Source organism: Strix aluco, chromosome 2 (assembly GCF_031877795.1).
Source record: "Strix aluco isolate bStrAlu1 chromosome 2, bStrAlu1.hap1, whole genome shotgun sequence".
Taxonomy (NCBI): domain Eukaryota; kingdom Metazoa; phylum Chordata; class Aves; order Strigiformes; family Strigidae; genus Strix; species Strix aluco.
The window spans coordinates 128,898,555-128,915,499 of record NC_133932.1 but is presented as its reverse complement, the minus strand read 5'-3'; positions in this window follow the sequence as shown (position 1 = coordinate 128,915,499).

Sequence of the window (16,945 nt, the reverse complement as noted above, 5' to 3'; positions counted from 1 at the left end):
CCCTTTCAGGGGAACAATAAATGCATATAGTACTATGTTGTCTGTGAAAATGATGCACTAGCTTAACTATGGATATAAATTTAAAATAATCTTGTTAAACTGACATAAATCTACATGTCGATACTCTTATTACAGATTTCAACAGTTCAGCTTTAACTAACTCACTTATGAGCTAAACTAGCTTTAAACTGTAAGTGTCCTAATTTATTTTTGTATTGATTTAAATCAGATGAGGAATTATGTCAGTAAATTTTATTTAAGTAATATTTTATTTTATCACCATCACTTTGCTTTTATGCCATCCTCTCAACCTTTTGGGGAAGGATTAATTTGACATTTTGTTGCTGATTCTTAGAGCAACCAGCTAATAGATGTTCTTACTCAGGCCCACGAAGAGATAAAATACTGCACTTGTTTTGGGACGGTCTTTTAAGGATCCTGAAGCAATGACTTGATAGGAAAAGCAGGATTTCCTCTATGTTACAGACAATAAAATAAATGCTGTTTCAGTTCATTAAGACTGTGTTGGCCAATAGTGTTGTTATGGGCATTAAAAAAAAAGAACTCCAAGGATTTTTTTTTCCAAAGGCAGCTACATTTTGCTGGATTTGCCTTACATGTGCATGTGCCTTGCCATTCCTGATCAAGCCTCTCTAATGAGATGTGGCTACACAGCATCATCCTGTCTCCTTTCTTTACCAACAAGATTTTTTTTTGGTCTCCACACTTTCTGAAAGCAACCCAAAAGTTCCCAGTGACCTTAGTAAAAAGTCTGTGTTACAGTTCTTCATGTTTTATATGCAGGAACAGAAAAAGTCTGTGGTATCTTCATCTCGTCCCCTGACGTTGGTTGAGTGATCCTGCTTCTTTGCATTTTACTATGCTTTGAACCTCAATTTTCAGTTTCAGTTTGTAGACACTGCAGGCTGTCATTGCGCAAAAACATATGGGTTTCTCTTAATTGTCTTGGAGTCACAATAGATTATCGCAAATAGGGGTGTATTTTACATAATGGGGTTGTAAAATCATCACTGACACCAGGCAGAGGTGGTTTAAGTTCAGTCTGGTCTGCTGAGTTCACTCTGGTTCTGCTCTTCAGCTGTAGTTTATTTTCCCTATTCAAGCAAGCTAAAAACTCCCTGTGCCTTGTCTCCAGTAGTAATTCTGAGTTAATTACTTGCGTGGAAAAAAAACTCCCTGGCTCACAAGCACTGACATACCTGGGTTTGTCAGTGAAATAGAGCCTTTAAATTAGCACCGCTATGTGTGTGAGACACATAGGACATGACAGACTTGTCCTTTATCTTTACACAGGGGTAAGCTCTTCCCTGCTCTCTTGAAACCAAAATATTATCAAATCTCTTATAAAACCTCCCTAAACTGTGTTTTATCAGTGTTTTACATAGCTCCTAAAACTGAGGGCAAAGTCACACAAGGAGAGGCCAAGTCAATGTGGTGGTTTATTGTTGCCAAGGGGAGTGTTGGGGTAATAACCTCCTGATAGATATAGTATGCACTGGTTTCTTTTGTAGCGTAATTGAAGTCTGTCATGGAGGGGAAAGGCCCTCAAAAATAAACAGTCAAAATCCTCCAGAAAGTGAATAGCTTTCTGCTGGATTAGTGAGTTGAATCAGCTCGGCGAAGGATCCAGTGCTCAGCAGAGCTAGCTCAGGGATTGGCACTGCCAGCAGCAATTGCATGGAGAAAAACGGAGATTTTCCTTCAGTGACAACGGATGTGAAGATTAGCTGTTGAATGCTTATAATCAGAATTTTGGCAAATAATGTCAAATAAAGTGTTTATTTCTAGCCTGTCCCAATCCTGGCCGCTTTCACCTGTCACTGCCTGTACAAGTAGAAGTGGTGTGTGACTGTAAGGTGAAGTGATGTGAGGAAATGAGCTGGCTGAAAATAATCTTGGGAGCAAAAACCCCAGGGGTGGTTGTTATTCAGCCAGGTCAGTTTCCCAGTCTGGGAGCTAACCATGACCTGAGTGGTAATGAGCCATCTACAACTTTAAAGGAGACAACACAAAGAATACAGCCTGGAGTGCTTCACTGAAAGCTAATTTTAGGGAAAACTGAACTGCAGAAAGGATACTTGGCACAAAAGCTATCCACTTATTTCAGATGTATCTAATAAAAAAATGGTATCTCCTTACAAACCCTGCTGCACTTTTATCAGTGTATCATCACCCCTACTGCTGATGAAGCTGTTAACACAGTATAATGGAAATAATTTTAAAAAATAGAGAACCTAAGCATAACTGAGGACTGCCTTTTCCTTTGCCTGTTTTGGAAAGGTGCAAGAATACGAGCATTTTTATGGTCCTGTGTAGCGTCTGAAATTAACTCCTTACTGAGACAGTTGTTGCTGTTCTGCAGATGGCTCTCTGCAAAAGGAATGTCCTAATTACATGCCTTTAAAATGTGAAGAGCTGTACTCAAAGACTTATTTTTCAGAGCATTAATTCGTACATGATCATTATCTCACTATAAAATTTGACCATTTTTTTTTTTTACTGCAGGGTACTTACGCCAGCTTAGCACTATATCTTTTTATGCATGATTGAACTCATCCTGTTTACTTCACAGTGAAACTGCAGAGCTTTGCTTCTGGAGGTTTTGAGGAGGGGAGTGGCTAATATGTATTCATTTGTTGCACCTATAAACTTGGGGGGTTTTAAGGGAAGACATTTGCTGTATGGAACAACTCAGTTGCTAGCAATTATGGGAATTGATTTTGTGAACAGAACAAGCAGGATGGTTTATCATGTGTGTATGTACAGCTTGATGTCCGGCACTTTGCCTGGGAGATCTAAATTAACGACTGAAGCTTGTAGCTGTCTGGGGAAGAACTGTTGTTTTTCAGAAACTTGGTTTTGGCAAAAGCAGCGTGGAAGAATTCTATTTAAAGTATTCTTTTTAGAAACAGCCAGTGTATTTCCTCAGATTCTTTCAGTGTTCCTTTATGATTTTCTTTGTTGGCTCTAGTGGGCAAAAAGGTAGCTTTATAAAGTGCTACCACTGTCCAAAGCCTAAATAATAATAATCATAGCAATAATAAATAGTATCAGGGTGGGATTTAAGCACAGTCTGAGTCTGCAGTGTAATGATTGGGGGGGGGTTCTCTTACTGAGAACATCATTCCTCCCAGATGCACTAACACACCTGTCTGCAGTGCAGCATAGTGAGATGCACAAGGAAAATGATACACCTGAATAAAAAAACCTGAAAAAAAAGGGGGGAAGAAAGGGGAATGGGAGGATATCTTTAATTCAGATCAATTCACAAAGTTTGGGCTTAAGTTAGTTTGCACCAACTCCAAACCAGTTGTGTTGGTCCACATGGAAGACAGTCTTGCTGAAGCACAGGGCTGGGAGTAGCTGGAGGTTGGGGGAAAGGAACCGTGTTCGATGCAATTGCTGTTGAAACACCTAGGTTGTCGAAGGACATCTGTGGAGGCTGGTTTTTCCTATAGCACACTGCAAGGTCGGAAATCGTAGTGGAATCTGATCCCATAAGTCAAATATAAATATCACCTTTCAGTTAGTTTGCCTGGCTTTTGTCCACCGATGACCTATTTCTTCTGCCAACTTTTTCTGAAAGATGATACACAGAATACTTGACTGCATAGCATGTGTGTATGTGTGTGTGTGTACAACTATAAATCCCTTGTTCCTGGAAAAACATGTCTTAATTTAAATGGTGTTGAATTTACACTCCTATTTAGAAAGTTAGGAAATTTGGGTGGAGGCTTCCTGGAAACTATTACTTTGGTTAATGTAATGACTGTTAAAATAACAATGTTAATTCCATGTTGATTAAGATACTATTAAAATATCCAGCTAATGTTCCAATTAGAGCAGAATAACAGGAAATATTGCCGTAATTAAAAGCAACATGGAAATCCCATTATCTTCAAAAGTGCCAGGAGCTCAGTAAGTTTTAATATAGAGAGACCTAACTTCAAAATCTTCTTTCTTTTGGGTATTTAAATCTGTAGAATATTACAGCATCAAGGAATCAAGGAGGTGTCAGTTGTATGACTGGATCCAGTTTGGTGTAGCCACTCCCAGAAAGATACGGCTGAGCTGCTGAGAGTCCAGAAACATCTCTCCGGAGCACATCCAGCCTGTACTAGAAGACATAAGCTGGTACTGAGTAGATGGTGACCTCTTGGAGAGCCCTCTAGGCCTGTGATTCAATGAAAGCAGGTGAAGAAGATCATAAAATAAAAATTACCTTCTCAGAGTTGCCTTCAGTGAAGGGAAACGCTATTTTTCAGAAGCATCACATCTTATATACAAACAGCTTTTCTGTCTGAGTGCTTAGTATATATACTCATTTTTAATCTTCAAAGGGTAAAGGGTTTTACAAATCTGAAATAATTAATTATCTACACAACTCCATAGGTAAACAGTATTATTTTCACTGTTAGGAACTGGGGGAAAAAAAAGCCAGAGAAGTTAAATTAATTTAGCCCTGCAAGTTGATGTTACAGTATGTGGGTCAGGTGCCAAATTGGATGGCCATGGAAAGTAGAAATCCTGATAGCAATATAGCTGTATAGTGTTGAAATAAAACAATAATAAAAAACCTACAAGAAAATACTAGGTTTTCCAGACAACTTTCTAATAGGGAAAAAGTTAAATTGATAACTCATTTCCCTGTCCTGGTGTTTGCAGTTTGAGGCAATGTGCATCAAACCTGGTGTAATTGCAGGCTGCCAATGCAAAGAATTGTCCTGCTCTCCCTCTTCCTTCCTTCCTCTTCCGCCAGGCCCAGCAGGTGCTTTTGAGGCATCAAAGGCAGAGACTGAGCAGTTGCAGGTGAACAAGGTGATCAGATGAAAAAAAAATAACATTTCCTCCCAAGAAAGGAATATTTTTCCATTACATCGGCTCAGTGAACCACTCACTGAACCTGTGTCTAGATGGTCCCTGGGTCTGATGGCAGGCAGGAGAGAGGCAGGCAGGAGCTGGAAGAGGGGAACGGCAGCAACTCTTTCACTGCAGTCACAGCAGTGGATTTGTTGCAGTGCTGAACTGCACTCCATAATAAGACTGATTAATTCATGATCTAACCCACTTCTCCCAGACTTCTGGCACATTTTCTTATTCTGAGGTGCAAGTCAGCATTTTGCTAAAAGCACTGGTTTGTAAAAGGTTCTGACTATTCCAGACAAGATCACTCATTCAATGTTGTTCTGAGATGGGGTTTGTGTCCCAACTCTTGAGGGGTGCTCCGCTTGCCTGTTGAGAAACCAAATCAGTTTTGTGCCATGGACTTGAGCGCTGCCTCAATCACAGTGATACAAAATTTGGTCATAGCACAGAGATCCTCTGTGCATGCATGTACCCGTGTAACTTCTGGGAGCTTCAGTAATCCAGAAGGCTGTTACTGGTGCTTGCCCTCCTTCAGAAATTGGTGACAAAGACACGTTCAGTGCAGCAAGGGGTGCTACGGTCTGTGGAGCACATTTACTTGGCAGGTGGAAAAGTATTTCCAGTGCACCACAGATCATTACTGCCTGGTAGGAGCTGGTGAACTGGAGGCACCCATAAGTCATTCGTGTGCTTATCAGCTGCTAAACTGAGACCAAACAAGGTAAGCTCCCATTCAAGTACCAAAGCTGCTTTGTTTATTGCTACTTATTGCTCTCTGCAGACCACAAGAAACCTTCCAGTACTATATCAGTTATGCTCCTATTTGAGAAAGAATGAAAACCCAAAGGATATTTGCAATATAAGGGCTTAGCAGATATCCTTTCTAATATTACTACCTATAACTCAGCTAATGTTCCACCTAGTTTTAAAATGGGGCTGCACAGGGTGAATACACATATGCAGCTGTGTGGTGTGACCTCGAAGACAAATGCCAGTTAAACTCTATGTGTACCAAAGAAAGAACCATGTGCGTATGCCAAATATTCATTATTGGTTTTCCACCCTGAGTTTTAAAAACAAACACTGGATGTTTTTTTTATTTCTTCTTTTCCTTTTATTTCTTTGCTTGTTACTGCAAGCTGCCTTGTGGCTTATACAACTGAAGCATTTTAAAGTGTGTCAAGAGCTTGTCAGTTTGTAGCACTTTTTCTGAAACGCTGCCAACCCAAAACATTCCATTTTTCCATCAAACCTGAAGGTTGGCAGGAAAAAAATGTAATGTCTTACCCAGAAAACTTTCTGTAGTTGCCTTCCTGTTTATCACCAACTTCAGTCTCTAATTGGTTTTTTACTCCTTTGACACCAGGGCCATAAAAAAATTGAGTTTGTCTTGGACTCTTCCTCTTTCACTTTGTTTTACATACGAAATTTAAAGCTTTTTATCTGAGGCTGTTCGTCAACTCTTTTGAGACACAGATGCAATCGGATTTCAATCCAAATTGCAGGTTTTGCAGGTGCACTTTGGTTGTCTCCATTTAAAGGAGATAAAGAAGTTTATTATCAGCTCTGCCATTCACTCCTTGCACCCAGGCCATTCCGAAATGCAGGACACATGGGTGCTGGCTATTAATGCACAGGGGGAGGTGACACCAGAGGCAAGGACATGTGTAACCTGAAGCTAAATGACTGCTGGCAGAGCAGCAGATGGGTATACTGGCCAGATCAACACTGAGTCTGGAAATCAGAAGGCTCCTAACTTGGCAGCAGTTAGGTTATCCCAAAGAAGGGGGGAAACTGGGAGTGCCTTTAGGGTGGAACAGAGTGAAAGATTACAGAGTGCAGTGTTTGCCACAGCCCAGACTGAGTTCTGAGATCCGGAGGCACATCTCCAGTCCTACAGTTCTGCAAGAATAAGTAGGCATGTATACAAACCATATTAAGAGTACTTTAAGGAGCCTAATTTAGACTCCTGTTTTGAACTGCCTTTTGAAGGAGCCTCTCTCTTTCTGTTTCCAGTGTTTCCCACAGTGGGAACCTAAAGAATCTTACTGTAACATGCCACCAGATTTAAAATTGCCTATTTTCTGAATGAAGTATGAAAATAACAACACTAGGCTGTTCATTTCTGTTATTCAATAGCTGAACATTTTCTTTCTTGAAAGAGACCAAAGGTTCTCTTCAAAGAAAATCTTAACTGAGTTATTGTTGTCTTTAATAGAATAAATTGAGTGTCAGAAGCTGCTGCTTCTGGTTTTAATCTATAAAGCCACTGAGTTAGTTGCCTTGAGTCTATCTCATCTTTAAACATGAGACTTTTAGCTATGAATACATTTGAGAAACTTGTAGCAAGTCATTCAGTGCATATTCATTCATTTTTCTTAGAAAAAAGGAAATATTCCCATAATTTTCAAATGTAATTTTCTAAAATATTGTTAAGAAAAATGTTATGTCCAAGACGCTTAAAAGGAATTTGCACCTATTTTGAGATGCCTTAAAACATGCCAATGATCTGAAATTGTGCCACAAATGTCTTTGGAACACTAGCATGCAAATACACAAGATTTTGGACATCATCCACATGAATAGGGACGCTTTGACTTCTTTTAAATGCAAAATTTCAAGAATGAGCTGTCTTGTGATGCTCTGAATGGACACACCTGCATTGTATGACATGAGATAGCTAAAGGGAGGTAGAGGTGGTGTGCTCTGACTGAAGTTGTCATAAACACAAAACATAGCACACAAGCACAGAAAGCCTGTTTGATAAAATCAACAGTGTTAATTAGTCAGGGGAGAAAGGGGCAGTGATGGAGCAGAGGAGGCTCCAGGGCTCCAAATTTGAGCCTCTTTTCCAAATCATGTCAAGTGCAAGCCAGTTCACACAGGTGGAAGCAGTACCATGTCAAAAGCAGGGGGATATGCTGTGAACCCTCACTTATCTGTAATGGAGCAGATATGTCTTAATCACCACAAAACAGATGTACCGCCCATGTTGAACTAGACCTCTGCCTTCTTTTCATTCACTTTTTTAGAAACAAAGGCAAAAATTATGGTTTTTACATCTAATTTTCTGCCAGTATTTGGAGTCACATGTCACAGCATGATCTGAGCCTTAAAAATTATAAAACTACCATCTCTATTTTTTCTCCCTCTTTTGCCCAGTGTACTTCATTTTCTGTTTTTTTCTTCAGCTTGCGGTTCTCAGTTTTCCCCTTCTCATTTCCACTGTGATTCTCCCCAGCTCGTTCCCTCTTGCAAGCAATTTTTACTTTATTGGAAGCAATATCAGACCTATTACAGAGCTGCAGGGCTCACTTGCATTAACCTTAGGATTGCTTCACTCCACTTTGGGTAAGAAGCTGAGGGCTAGTTTCTCAATATGTCTTTGTTTGTACTCCCTATTGTCTCTAGTTATTGTCTTGTCTAGCGCATGGATAATCACAGGGAGACAGAGCACAAGGGTTAGGAGTTACCTGCTTATATTGTTTTTGTACAGGACCTACCCCAATAGAGTTCTACAACTCCTAGATACTGTTGCACTATAAACAATGCAGTATTTAATGCATTTGGTTTATTGGATAGCCTCATGTAAGTTTGCAAATGCCAAAGCAGGGAAAGGAGACTTCTGTAAGACTGAAAATCCACATTTTCTCCAGCTTTTAGCCCTGCAGACCTGATTGTTTTCATAGTGATAACATTCCTGTGTTGATTTACATTCAGTAGAGACTTTGCATGGCACCACACAGCGGAAACCCCCCAGTGTCCTCCGGAGAGGTGTGTGATGGTGCTCTCATAGGGAGGTTACATTTATTTACACTAGCTCTAGTTTCTAAAATAGCAGTGTTGAGACGGGAGGAGAGGAATGAGGCCTGAAGCACTGAGCCATATCCCAATACATTTTCTTTGCATCTACCCGCCATTTTACATGAGTATAAACAGATGCATGAAGCTGCACACGAAGCTGCAATCAGAAGCAGGGTCTGGCCCACCTGTTTAAGAGACAGTATAAATCCATCTTCTCACCTGCCTTACAGTACATGGACACTTTGCACGAGAAGTTAAAAAATGCAGAATGCATTTGTGAAATCCCAAAGTACTCACCATCACAGAAACCTGAGAAAGACACCGTCAAGAACACCTTCCAGGCTTGTATCAAATATCGCTTGATTCATAGCTACCGAAAATGATGATGACTTCCGTATGGTAATTCCAAGGCCACAACCGATTTTGGCACACACGAGTATAGCAGTGGAAAAGGTCCTTTTCTGAACATGACACTATTTTATGAAGCATGGGGATTTTTGTATTGAGTACTGATGAAACCAAGCCTTGTTTAAATGTTGTGGACATAATTTCTGGTTTTGCACTGTGTACATCAAAATGCCACACTGGTTTCCTGGTCACTGAAGTAGTAAGGAATCAGTCATTCTCCCCAGATAGTCTATGATATTGCTAAAAAAGCCTGCTCAGAGCACATGAAAACGACTTTCTTTTGTGATGCTGAATGACTGTTGAAAGGGCACTTTCAGATTTTGGTGTCATTTGGAATAAATTGAAATAAAGCTAACACTCCTCAGATTGAGAGAAAAAAACCCTTGTCTCCTTTCACCTGCTAAATACTCCTTAGCACCTGCTCAAGGCAATATCAACACTTATTCAAGAAGGTACCAACAAAACAATGCTTCACACACAGTGCTTCATACCCAGTGTGCCAGAACTGTGGGACATGCAGCCTGAAGTGTGGTCACCATCTTGGACTCTTGCTTGACAGCAGCCACAAACCAGCACAGGGGACATGCACACAGGACACATGGACTGGCCCAGGCACAGGGCTGGCAATCACACTGCTCTGCTCTGCAGCAGGTGAAGGCTGCCTTTTCACCTCTGCTCCCATGCTTTTGCTGCAGTTATCTAATCTTGCATTTAAATCAGGTGTCTGCCATTTCTCAGCACAGCACATATACAGCAACAGGGTCAAACTTTTCTAGATAGGGTAGAAAAGTTGAATATCCTCAGAAGATGGACTGCCTACCTCATCGTCCAATTCAAGACAGTGGCTAGAAGTTCACATCCAATAGATGTAATTTCTCAGTTAAAGTGATGTAAGGCCTAACGGGATGTATTTCAGAAATGGTCATTTAAAGCTTTGTTTGAGTATTCCTCACTGAGTTTTTTACTGTTTTGATGGATAAGATACTGTTAAAGAGCAGTAAAGCTCTGCTCACAAATTATGTGCATACAAGGAAGCACCTCCTTGATAAACACATGTATGTTCGCCACCTCAGAACAATGCTTGCATTCTCATATGTGTAAGGATGCATCTGTGCATTTTGCAGTTGTGACCCAAAGCCCCTTCTTTCTGTGGGAGCAGTGAGTCTCTTTCTAGAGAAACACAGAAAGCAAGGAGATGTTGTGTTCCCCTTTTCTTTCTCTCCTTTTGAAATCTTCTGCTGACTTCTGAAGTCACTGGCTCTAGGGGTTGTGAAGGCTTGGACTAAGTTGGTTTCTCCTTGTTCTCCCTTCCTTCCCAAATATATCAGAAAAAATAAATTCTAGCAGAGACTTACTCAGCTTTCTGCTTCAACACCGTGGTCTCTTTGGGTAGTGAGGAAAGTCTCTGACAATAGGCTCCTGCAAGAGCAGGAGATCAAGTCCCTGCACAGGGAAGCTCATCCTTCTGAGCAACAGTATGGAGCAGGAAGATCACAGGCTTGGATGAACAGCACTTGGGGACTTGTCATCCATCCCCCTGGAAAAGAAGAGGTCCAAAGTGTGTAGGATCATGGGATGATTCAGGTTGGGAAGGACTCTCTACTCCAAGGGAGTAGGGAGTAGGAAGGGCATCTCTACTCCAAGCACCTGGCCAAAGCATGATCAGCTCTAAATGAGGTCGTATTGCTCAGGGCTTTATCCAGCTGGGTCTTGAAAACCTGCAAGGACAGAGAGTGCAGAAACTGTCTGGGCCCCTGTCCCACTGCCTGACTGTCCTCATGGTGAAAAAACTTTTCCTAATATCCAGCCTGAACATCTCCTGTTGTCTGTCATCGTTGTACCAGGCACCCCTGTGAGGGTCTTGCCTCTGTTTTAATGATGACATCACAGAGAAAGCCTTGCCCGGCATCTTTCTGCAATTCTATAAGGGGACAATGAAACCACAGTATTTAGCCCTCAACATATAATGGTTGCCTAATTTAGAACTGCAGTTATCTCTTTCCCCCATATCAATTTCAGGGGCAAGCTGGATGCGGGAAGAGACTGAGAGATCTTGTGAGTTTTAAACAGTCCTGAAATGGCCTGAGGATACGGAAAAACAATCAGCTCTCCTTCACTGGTGGCATTCTGTGGGCAGGAGAGAGCTTCCTCCAGTGTTGGGAGTGGAGCCAGCAGACACTCTGACATACACCAAGGAGTCCAGCTGGCTCCTGAAGCACAGCTCTCTGGAGGGATACAGGAGGGATAAATCGAGGTTCAGCTGAAATACAGTGGCCTGTAGTTGTCAGAAGAGAGCAGAGATGTCTGGTCTGCACAAATGGCTGTTTTCTGGTGTGTCCTGTCAGCCTGGTGGGATTATTTTGTGTGTGCTGCTTTGCCTTTTGGTTGGCCTGAGGCCTTGGGGTGGAGGGGACATTGTAAGGTCCATACTGCCAGGATTTTCTATGTGACAGGGAGTGCTAGCAGCTTTGTGCGTTTGAGAAAGAAAAGGTTAAACCTCCATGTGATACAGTTGTAAAAGGAAGAAAGAAACCCCAGCTGGGAGGTTTGTACTGACATTAGCAGTGTCAGCAACTGTGAACTTGCAGCAGTTTTGCAATCAGCACTTCGATCTCCCCCAGCTCAAGGGCAATATTTCTGCTACAAGGATGTCCTCCCCCATTCACAGAAGAGGCAAAGTGCAGTTCCTCTGGACTCTTCAAAGGCTTATTTGTAGCAGAAGGGAGTGAATACGGCTGTGTACTTCATTTTACAAAAATAAATGACACTTCTGTCCAAAGAAATGTCAGGCAAGTGTCAAGTGATCGTGATCATATTGCTTCCTTCCTTACCTGCAAAAGGAGTCAGAAGAGTTAGCCTTCTCTTTCCCAGTGTGAAGTGCCCATTCTTTGCTCTTGGCACTCCTTCTTGCTTTGCTAGTTGTTTCTCTACCTCCCGAGTTCACAACCTCTCTCAGTTAACATCCTCTCCTCTTCTTGGCAATTACCTCCCTGCCCGGGGAAGCACTGCTGAGCACAGACTGAACGCCACAGCAAAGAGCTTCTGTTGCTGGGTGTGCAATGATATCAAATCCTACTGCAAACTGGAAGTTAAAAAGATACCCAAAAATATGGTGCGTGTGTATATGTGAAATATTAAAATATTTAAGCAGTCAGAATTGATTTTACAATCCCGTGATTGCTCCTTACCTAGTAGGAATGATGTGCTACTCATTAGCATTAAAACTAAAAACTGTGAAACCCAGCATTTGCCTTCATTTTAGATCATAAAGAAGTATGTTAGCCAGTTGGACACATACTGATTGAGCAAGAGCCTGTCTAGAAAAACAAGCATATTGCAAACTAAGGGCTTTCTCATAACTAGTTTCACAGTATATTTAATTTGTGTTCTCCAGGATGACATTCAATTCAGTGTTTTCACTTATTTTGCAGCAGCTGGTTTTGTTCTGAGTTTTGTTTTTAAGCAAGCATGAAAAAACAAAACCAGAAGACATGGAAACGTGTTAGCAACACTAGATCAAATCTTTCTTTGCTGGTCTTCTATAATTTTACTGGCTGTTAGCTTACAGTTGAAGTTTTGGGGTGGTTGTTGGGTTTTATCTCCTAAGTTGCCTAAGTTGCCTAAATTAACACCGCTCAGTACATCTGTCCAGGGGAGAGCTACAGAGTTAAGGTCTGAGTGGTTTCATGAGGCACAAAATGAAGAAAACCAGGAAATTCCTAAGGGCAGAACAAGAAAGACCAGCAGTTTGTTTCTAGACGTAACCCTCAAAGAAGTTTGAAGACTGGTTGTTAATATCTTGACAGAATCTGGAGGCTGCAGGCAAACTGAAGTGACTGAATACCTCATTACCTAAAAATACATTTGGGACAAATAACAGGTGAGAGAAGAAAGAAAAAAAGGTGTAATTCAGGGCTCTGACTGATCTCACTGGTGTTGAAGTTGCTATTTCAGCTGAGCTGGCAGGACAGAACGTATATGATACATGTGTCCACCACACATGGAGTACAGCCTTGCTAAATCACAACCTGGCATATGAGTTTGAGCTGAGGCTGGAAGGGCAAGGGTGAATTACCCAAGGCAGAAGGTTTGCCACAAGCATCTGGTGGAGTGTCTGTAGGTCCATGTTCATGAACACAAACCATGGTGCTCAGACAATCCACCCTCACATTAAAATTTGCAACTCATCAGCCTTTGGGATTAGTTTAAAGCTTCCAGACAGATGTAAACATGTTTTGTGGATTTAATGTTTAGTGTAACTCACCTTCTCAAGAAGGGGGTGCCTGTGAGGGTTGTTTTCCTAAAGCAGTCAATAAGAATGCCATGCATTTTTTCTGCCTAAAAGACTGTAGAGCTAAAATGCTAAAGTGATACTGAATGAGACTTGATACCTGACTTCCTGAGTTTTCCAGGCAAATTGCTGAGCAGCCCTTGAGAAGCACACTGATGTTTATGTGAGCAGAGCATTCCCCATGTCTTGTGGGATCCAGCTGAAGAGATATGTTCTCCCTACCTGACCTGGCTGTCCTCTTGCTCCCTCCTTTGTGAGAAAAGCCTGGTGCATACAACACTAAAGCAGAGCGTGGTGCCAAGCACTGTTCAGAAGTCTCAGGCAAAGCAGAGTGCATGGGGTTTAAAATACCGTCCCTTGACTGCGGAGAGAGCTGCTGCTGAAAGGGACTAAGCAACAATTCATCCTGTAACACCCACTTCTTTTGCGTTCTTGGCTTGCAAGAAGCAGCTGTCCTTACCCAACAGCTAGGCTGGACAAAGAGTATTAGATTAACATGAAGTTAACATTTGTGGTGTGTGGGGGTGGAAGAACAGGGGCCTTGGAATCACTCATTACCACAGAGTAAAAGATCTCACTATGAGGACTAATCTTGAAAACCTTTTCTTTTTTATTTTTGTTCACAGAAAAAAACAATAATTCTGAAACAATATAAATTCTAAGAATCTCTGAATTTATTTCATGCAATCTTGCCAAAAGGTTTTCTACTCAGACTGAATTTTGGCAGGATGTTTGAGAGAATACGAACTTAGAAATGAAGCACACAAAGAAGAAGAATCTGGGCTGTTTATGTTAGAGCATCTGAACTCTTTCTAGTAGTACATGAAGGCATGTAATTAACCTCTTCCCTGAATTGTTATTTCTTTTTCTAGTAATACCTCTTCCTCTGGCATGAAGGTTAAAGGTGGATGTTTGTTTTAGTAGAGTGGGTTTTTTTTTTATTTTATGGGGAAAAATAGTGCTTGTTTGGTAAAAATATCTCAGTCTGGATGCTCCTATGCTTTCTCCTTTCTCCAGTACAGAAGGAATATAAACCACCAATCCACTGAGCTTTTACATTCCTATTGCTCAAAAGCAGAAGCAATAGAAGACATGGGTATTGGATACCTGGTGCAAATAATTAGGTGTGAAGTTGCCTGTTGCTGCCCTGCTAATTTACGGCCATCTCATTTTGGGAAGAGTCAGAGTACTGCCTGGTTGTACAGTTCATGGACCTTGCTGAGAAGGTCTCAGTGCTCTCTTTGCTACTGGGTCTTTCTCTCATGGAGCTGGAGTCAGATCACCAGTTATGGGTCTTGCTGTCTTCTGGGATAATAAAACCGTGCCATAACCCAGGGCACAACTGGGAAAGACTGTTTTCAGTTTAAATATATTTCACTGGTTTTATTTCAAAAAATGAAAATGAACATATGTTTTTCTAAAGAATGAGCTGCCAGCCAAGACTTTAATGTCAAAATGATCTAGTTTTCAGATTAAATGTGCAGTAATGAAACACAGAGAGAGTCATTTGGGTTTTGGAAAACAAGTTTGAGATACAAACCTCAGGGGATTTCTTCCTCCTTTGAAGTGCTCATGCAATTCTCATTCACAATAGTGAGAGCTACACACACCTGGCAGAGAGATGCATTTAGCAGAGCACAACTTCTGTGGCAATCTTGTATGTAGTGAGGTCACCTAATTTGGACGGGTGGAGGAAGTGGGTAGTGAAAGAAGGAATTCTGGCTAAGCCACTGACTCCACATGTGACTTGGTGCAACTCGTATATAAGCATGCAAGTTCACCATCTGTGAAGCTGGGCAGTGCTGTAACATTTTGATTCATCAGGGGAGAAACAAGAGTTCAAGAGTAATTATTGAGTAAAGATGTTTTCATAGGTGGTCCCAAACAGGGAAAAATGATAGAGGAATGTGATCTCTTCTTATTACTTGAGAGCCAAAATCTTCTCCAAAGATGTATATTAATTTATCAAAAGCATAGTCATCCAGCTACAATCCAGCCCATTACCTATACCTCCCAGCGACAATACCTCACATTTATATTGAGAGCCAAAGGGCCAAGATGCATTCATGGTGTCTCCACTAGCCAGCTCTGTTCAATACTTCAGTAGATTTTCCTGAGCAGTTGCCTATTTGCTTTTCAAGCAGCATTCAGCTGTTTTCTGACTGTGCTAACATAAAAGATAATGGAATTTATTCATTCATCAATGCTTCATGCATATACACAAGCCTAGCTGCAAATAAAATATTTCTTGGAACCTGACAACTGCCTTCATGCTCACTGATGATCATTGCGGTGTAATAATAGACTGGAGAAAGGAACAAGGGGTAAGCTTTAAGTTGGAATTAAGGAGCAGAGGTTTATTAAAGCAGCTTTGCAAAATGAAGGTTTAGTAATGAACTGGAAAAGAGGCAAGGTAATTGCAACCAGAGAGCAAATATAATAAATAGGTTAGTGGTTCTTTTTCAGATAGCTTTGCAGTTTTTGTTCAAAAAAGAAAAAAAATAGTGATGCATGCATCCTACTAACCCTACATTTACAATCAATAGATCTAATTACATCGAATATTACTCCTTAAGTCAAATTACTTTGAAATAGGCAAAGGCAGTTAGCTAACCAGCAGCCAGGATTCAGAAAAGATCTCTGAGTTGAGGCATTCAAACCACAGCTTAATGCCTTGTGACTTCAGGAGGATGATTAACTCTTGATTCACAGTCCTGAGAACAGCCACTTCCTCTTGAAAACTGCTGATAAGCACTGCACTGCCTTCAGGCAGAAAGTGTGTATCTTACATGCCTTCCCAGAAATTTTGCGAGTGCTTTTTACAGTCCCTTGCACTGGTTCTTCTCATACACTTAGATTGAAGAACTTCTTTCTTGTGCTTATCATAAGACACAAAACTTGTAATACTGCTGGCAGCTGGTTGTTTGTCAACTCTAGAGAATTTGCTGCCTATAATTTTGATGAACTAGCAAAATGGGGAGATGATACCTATACATTTTTTGTCAGTGTATTGCTAACAACATGATGAATGCTGGATTGTAGGAAGCTGCGAGTTTGTGTGCTTAAATGAGGTATGTAGGTTAGTGAAGTACATTCCTACCCTTTGTCAGTGGAGAAGAAACCATCAGACAGTAACTTGGATTCTAGAATTCCGAGGTCATTATTGACTATAGTCAACATGGGTGACCATGTGCCTAACTTGAGTGCGTAAATTAAACTGTCTACTGCTAAATCAATTATCAGTTTGAGATGAGGAGCTAGGAAATTAAAATAGGATATAGAAATTAGGCACTCAAGAAATGAAGGTATAACTTAGTTTAGAGATAAAGATGGAAGACTTAGAGATCAGGCTAGGGACTAGAGGCCCATTAGTTAAAAGATAACTAAGACTGAATAGGATAATAGATCATAGTTGATGAGCCAGAGAGCAGAACAATATGGAAACCTTGATTAATGGAAACTGTGAGGGAACGCTTCCTGATGGAATAGGAAGACAGCCCTAAAAACTGGTTAAAACCAACCCTATGGTCCGGCCCGAGTCCAGGAGGCTACAGA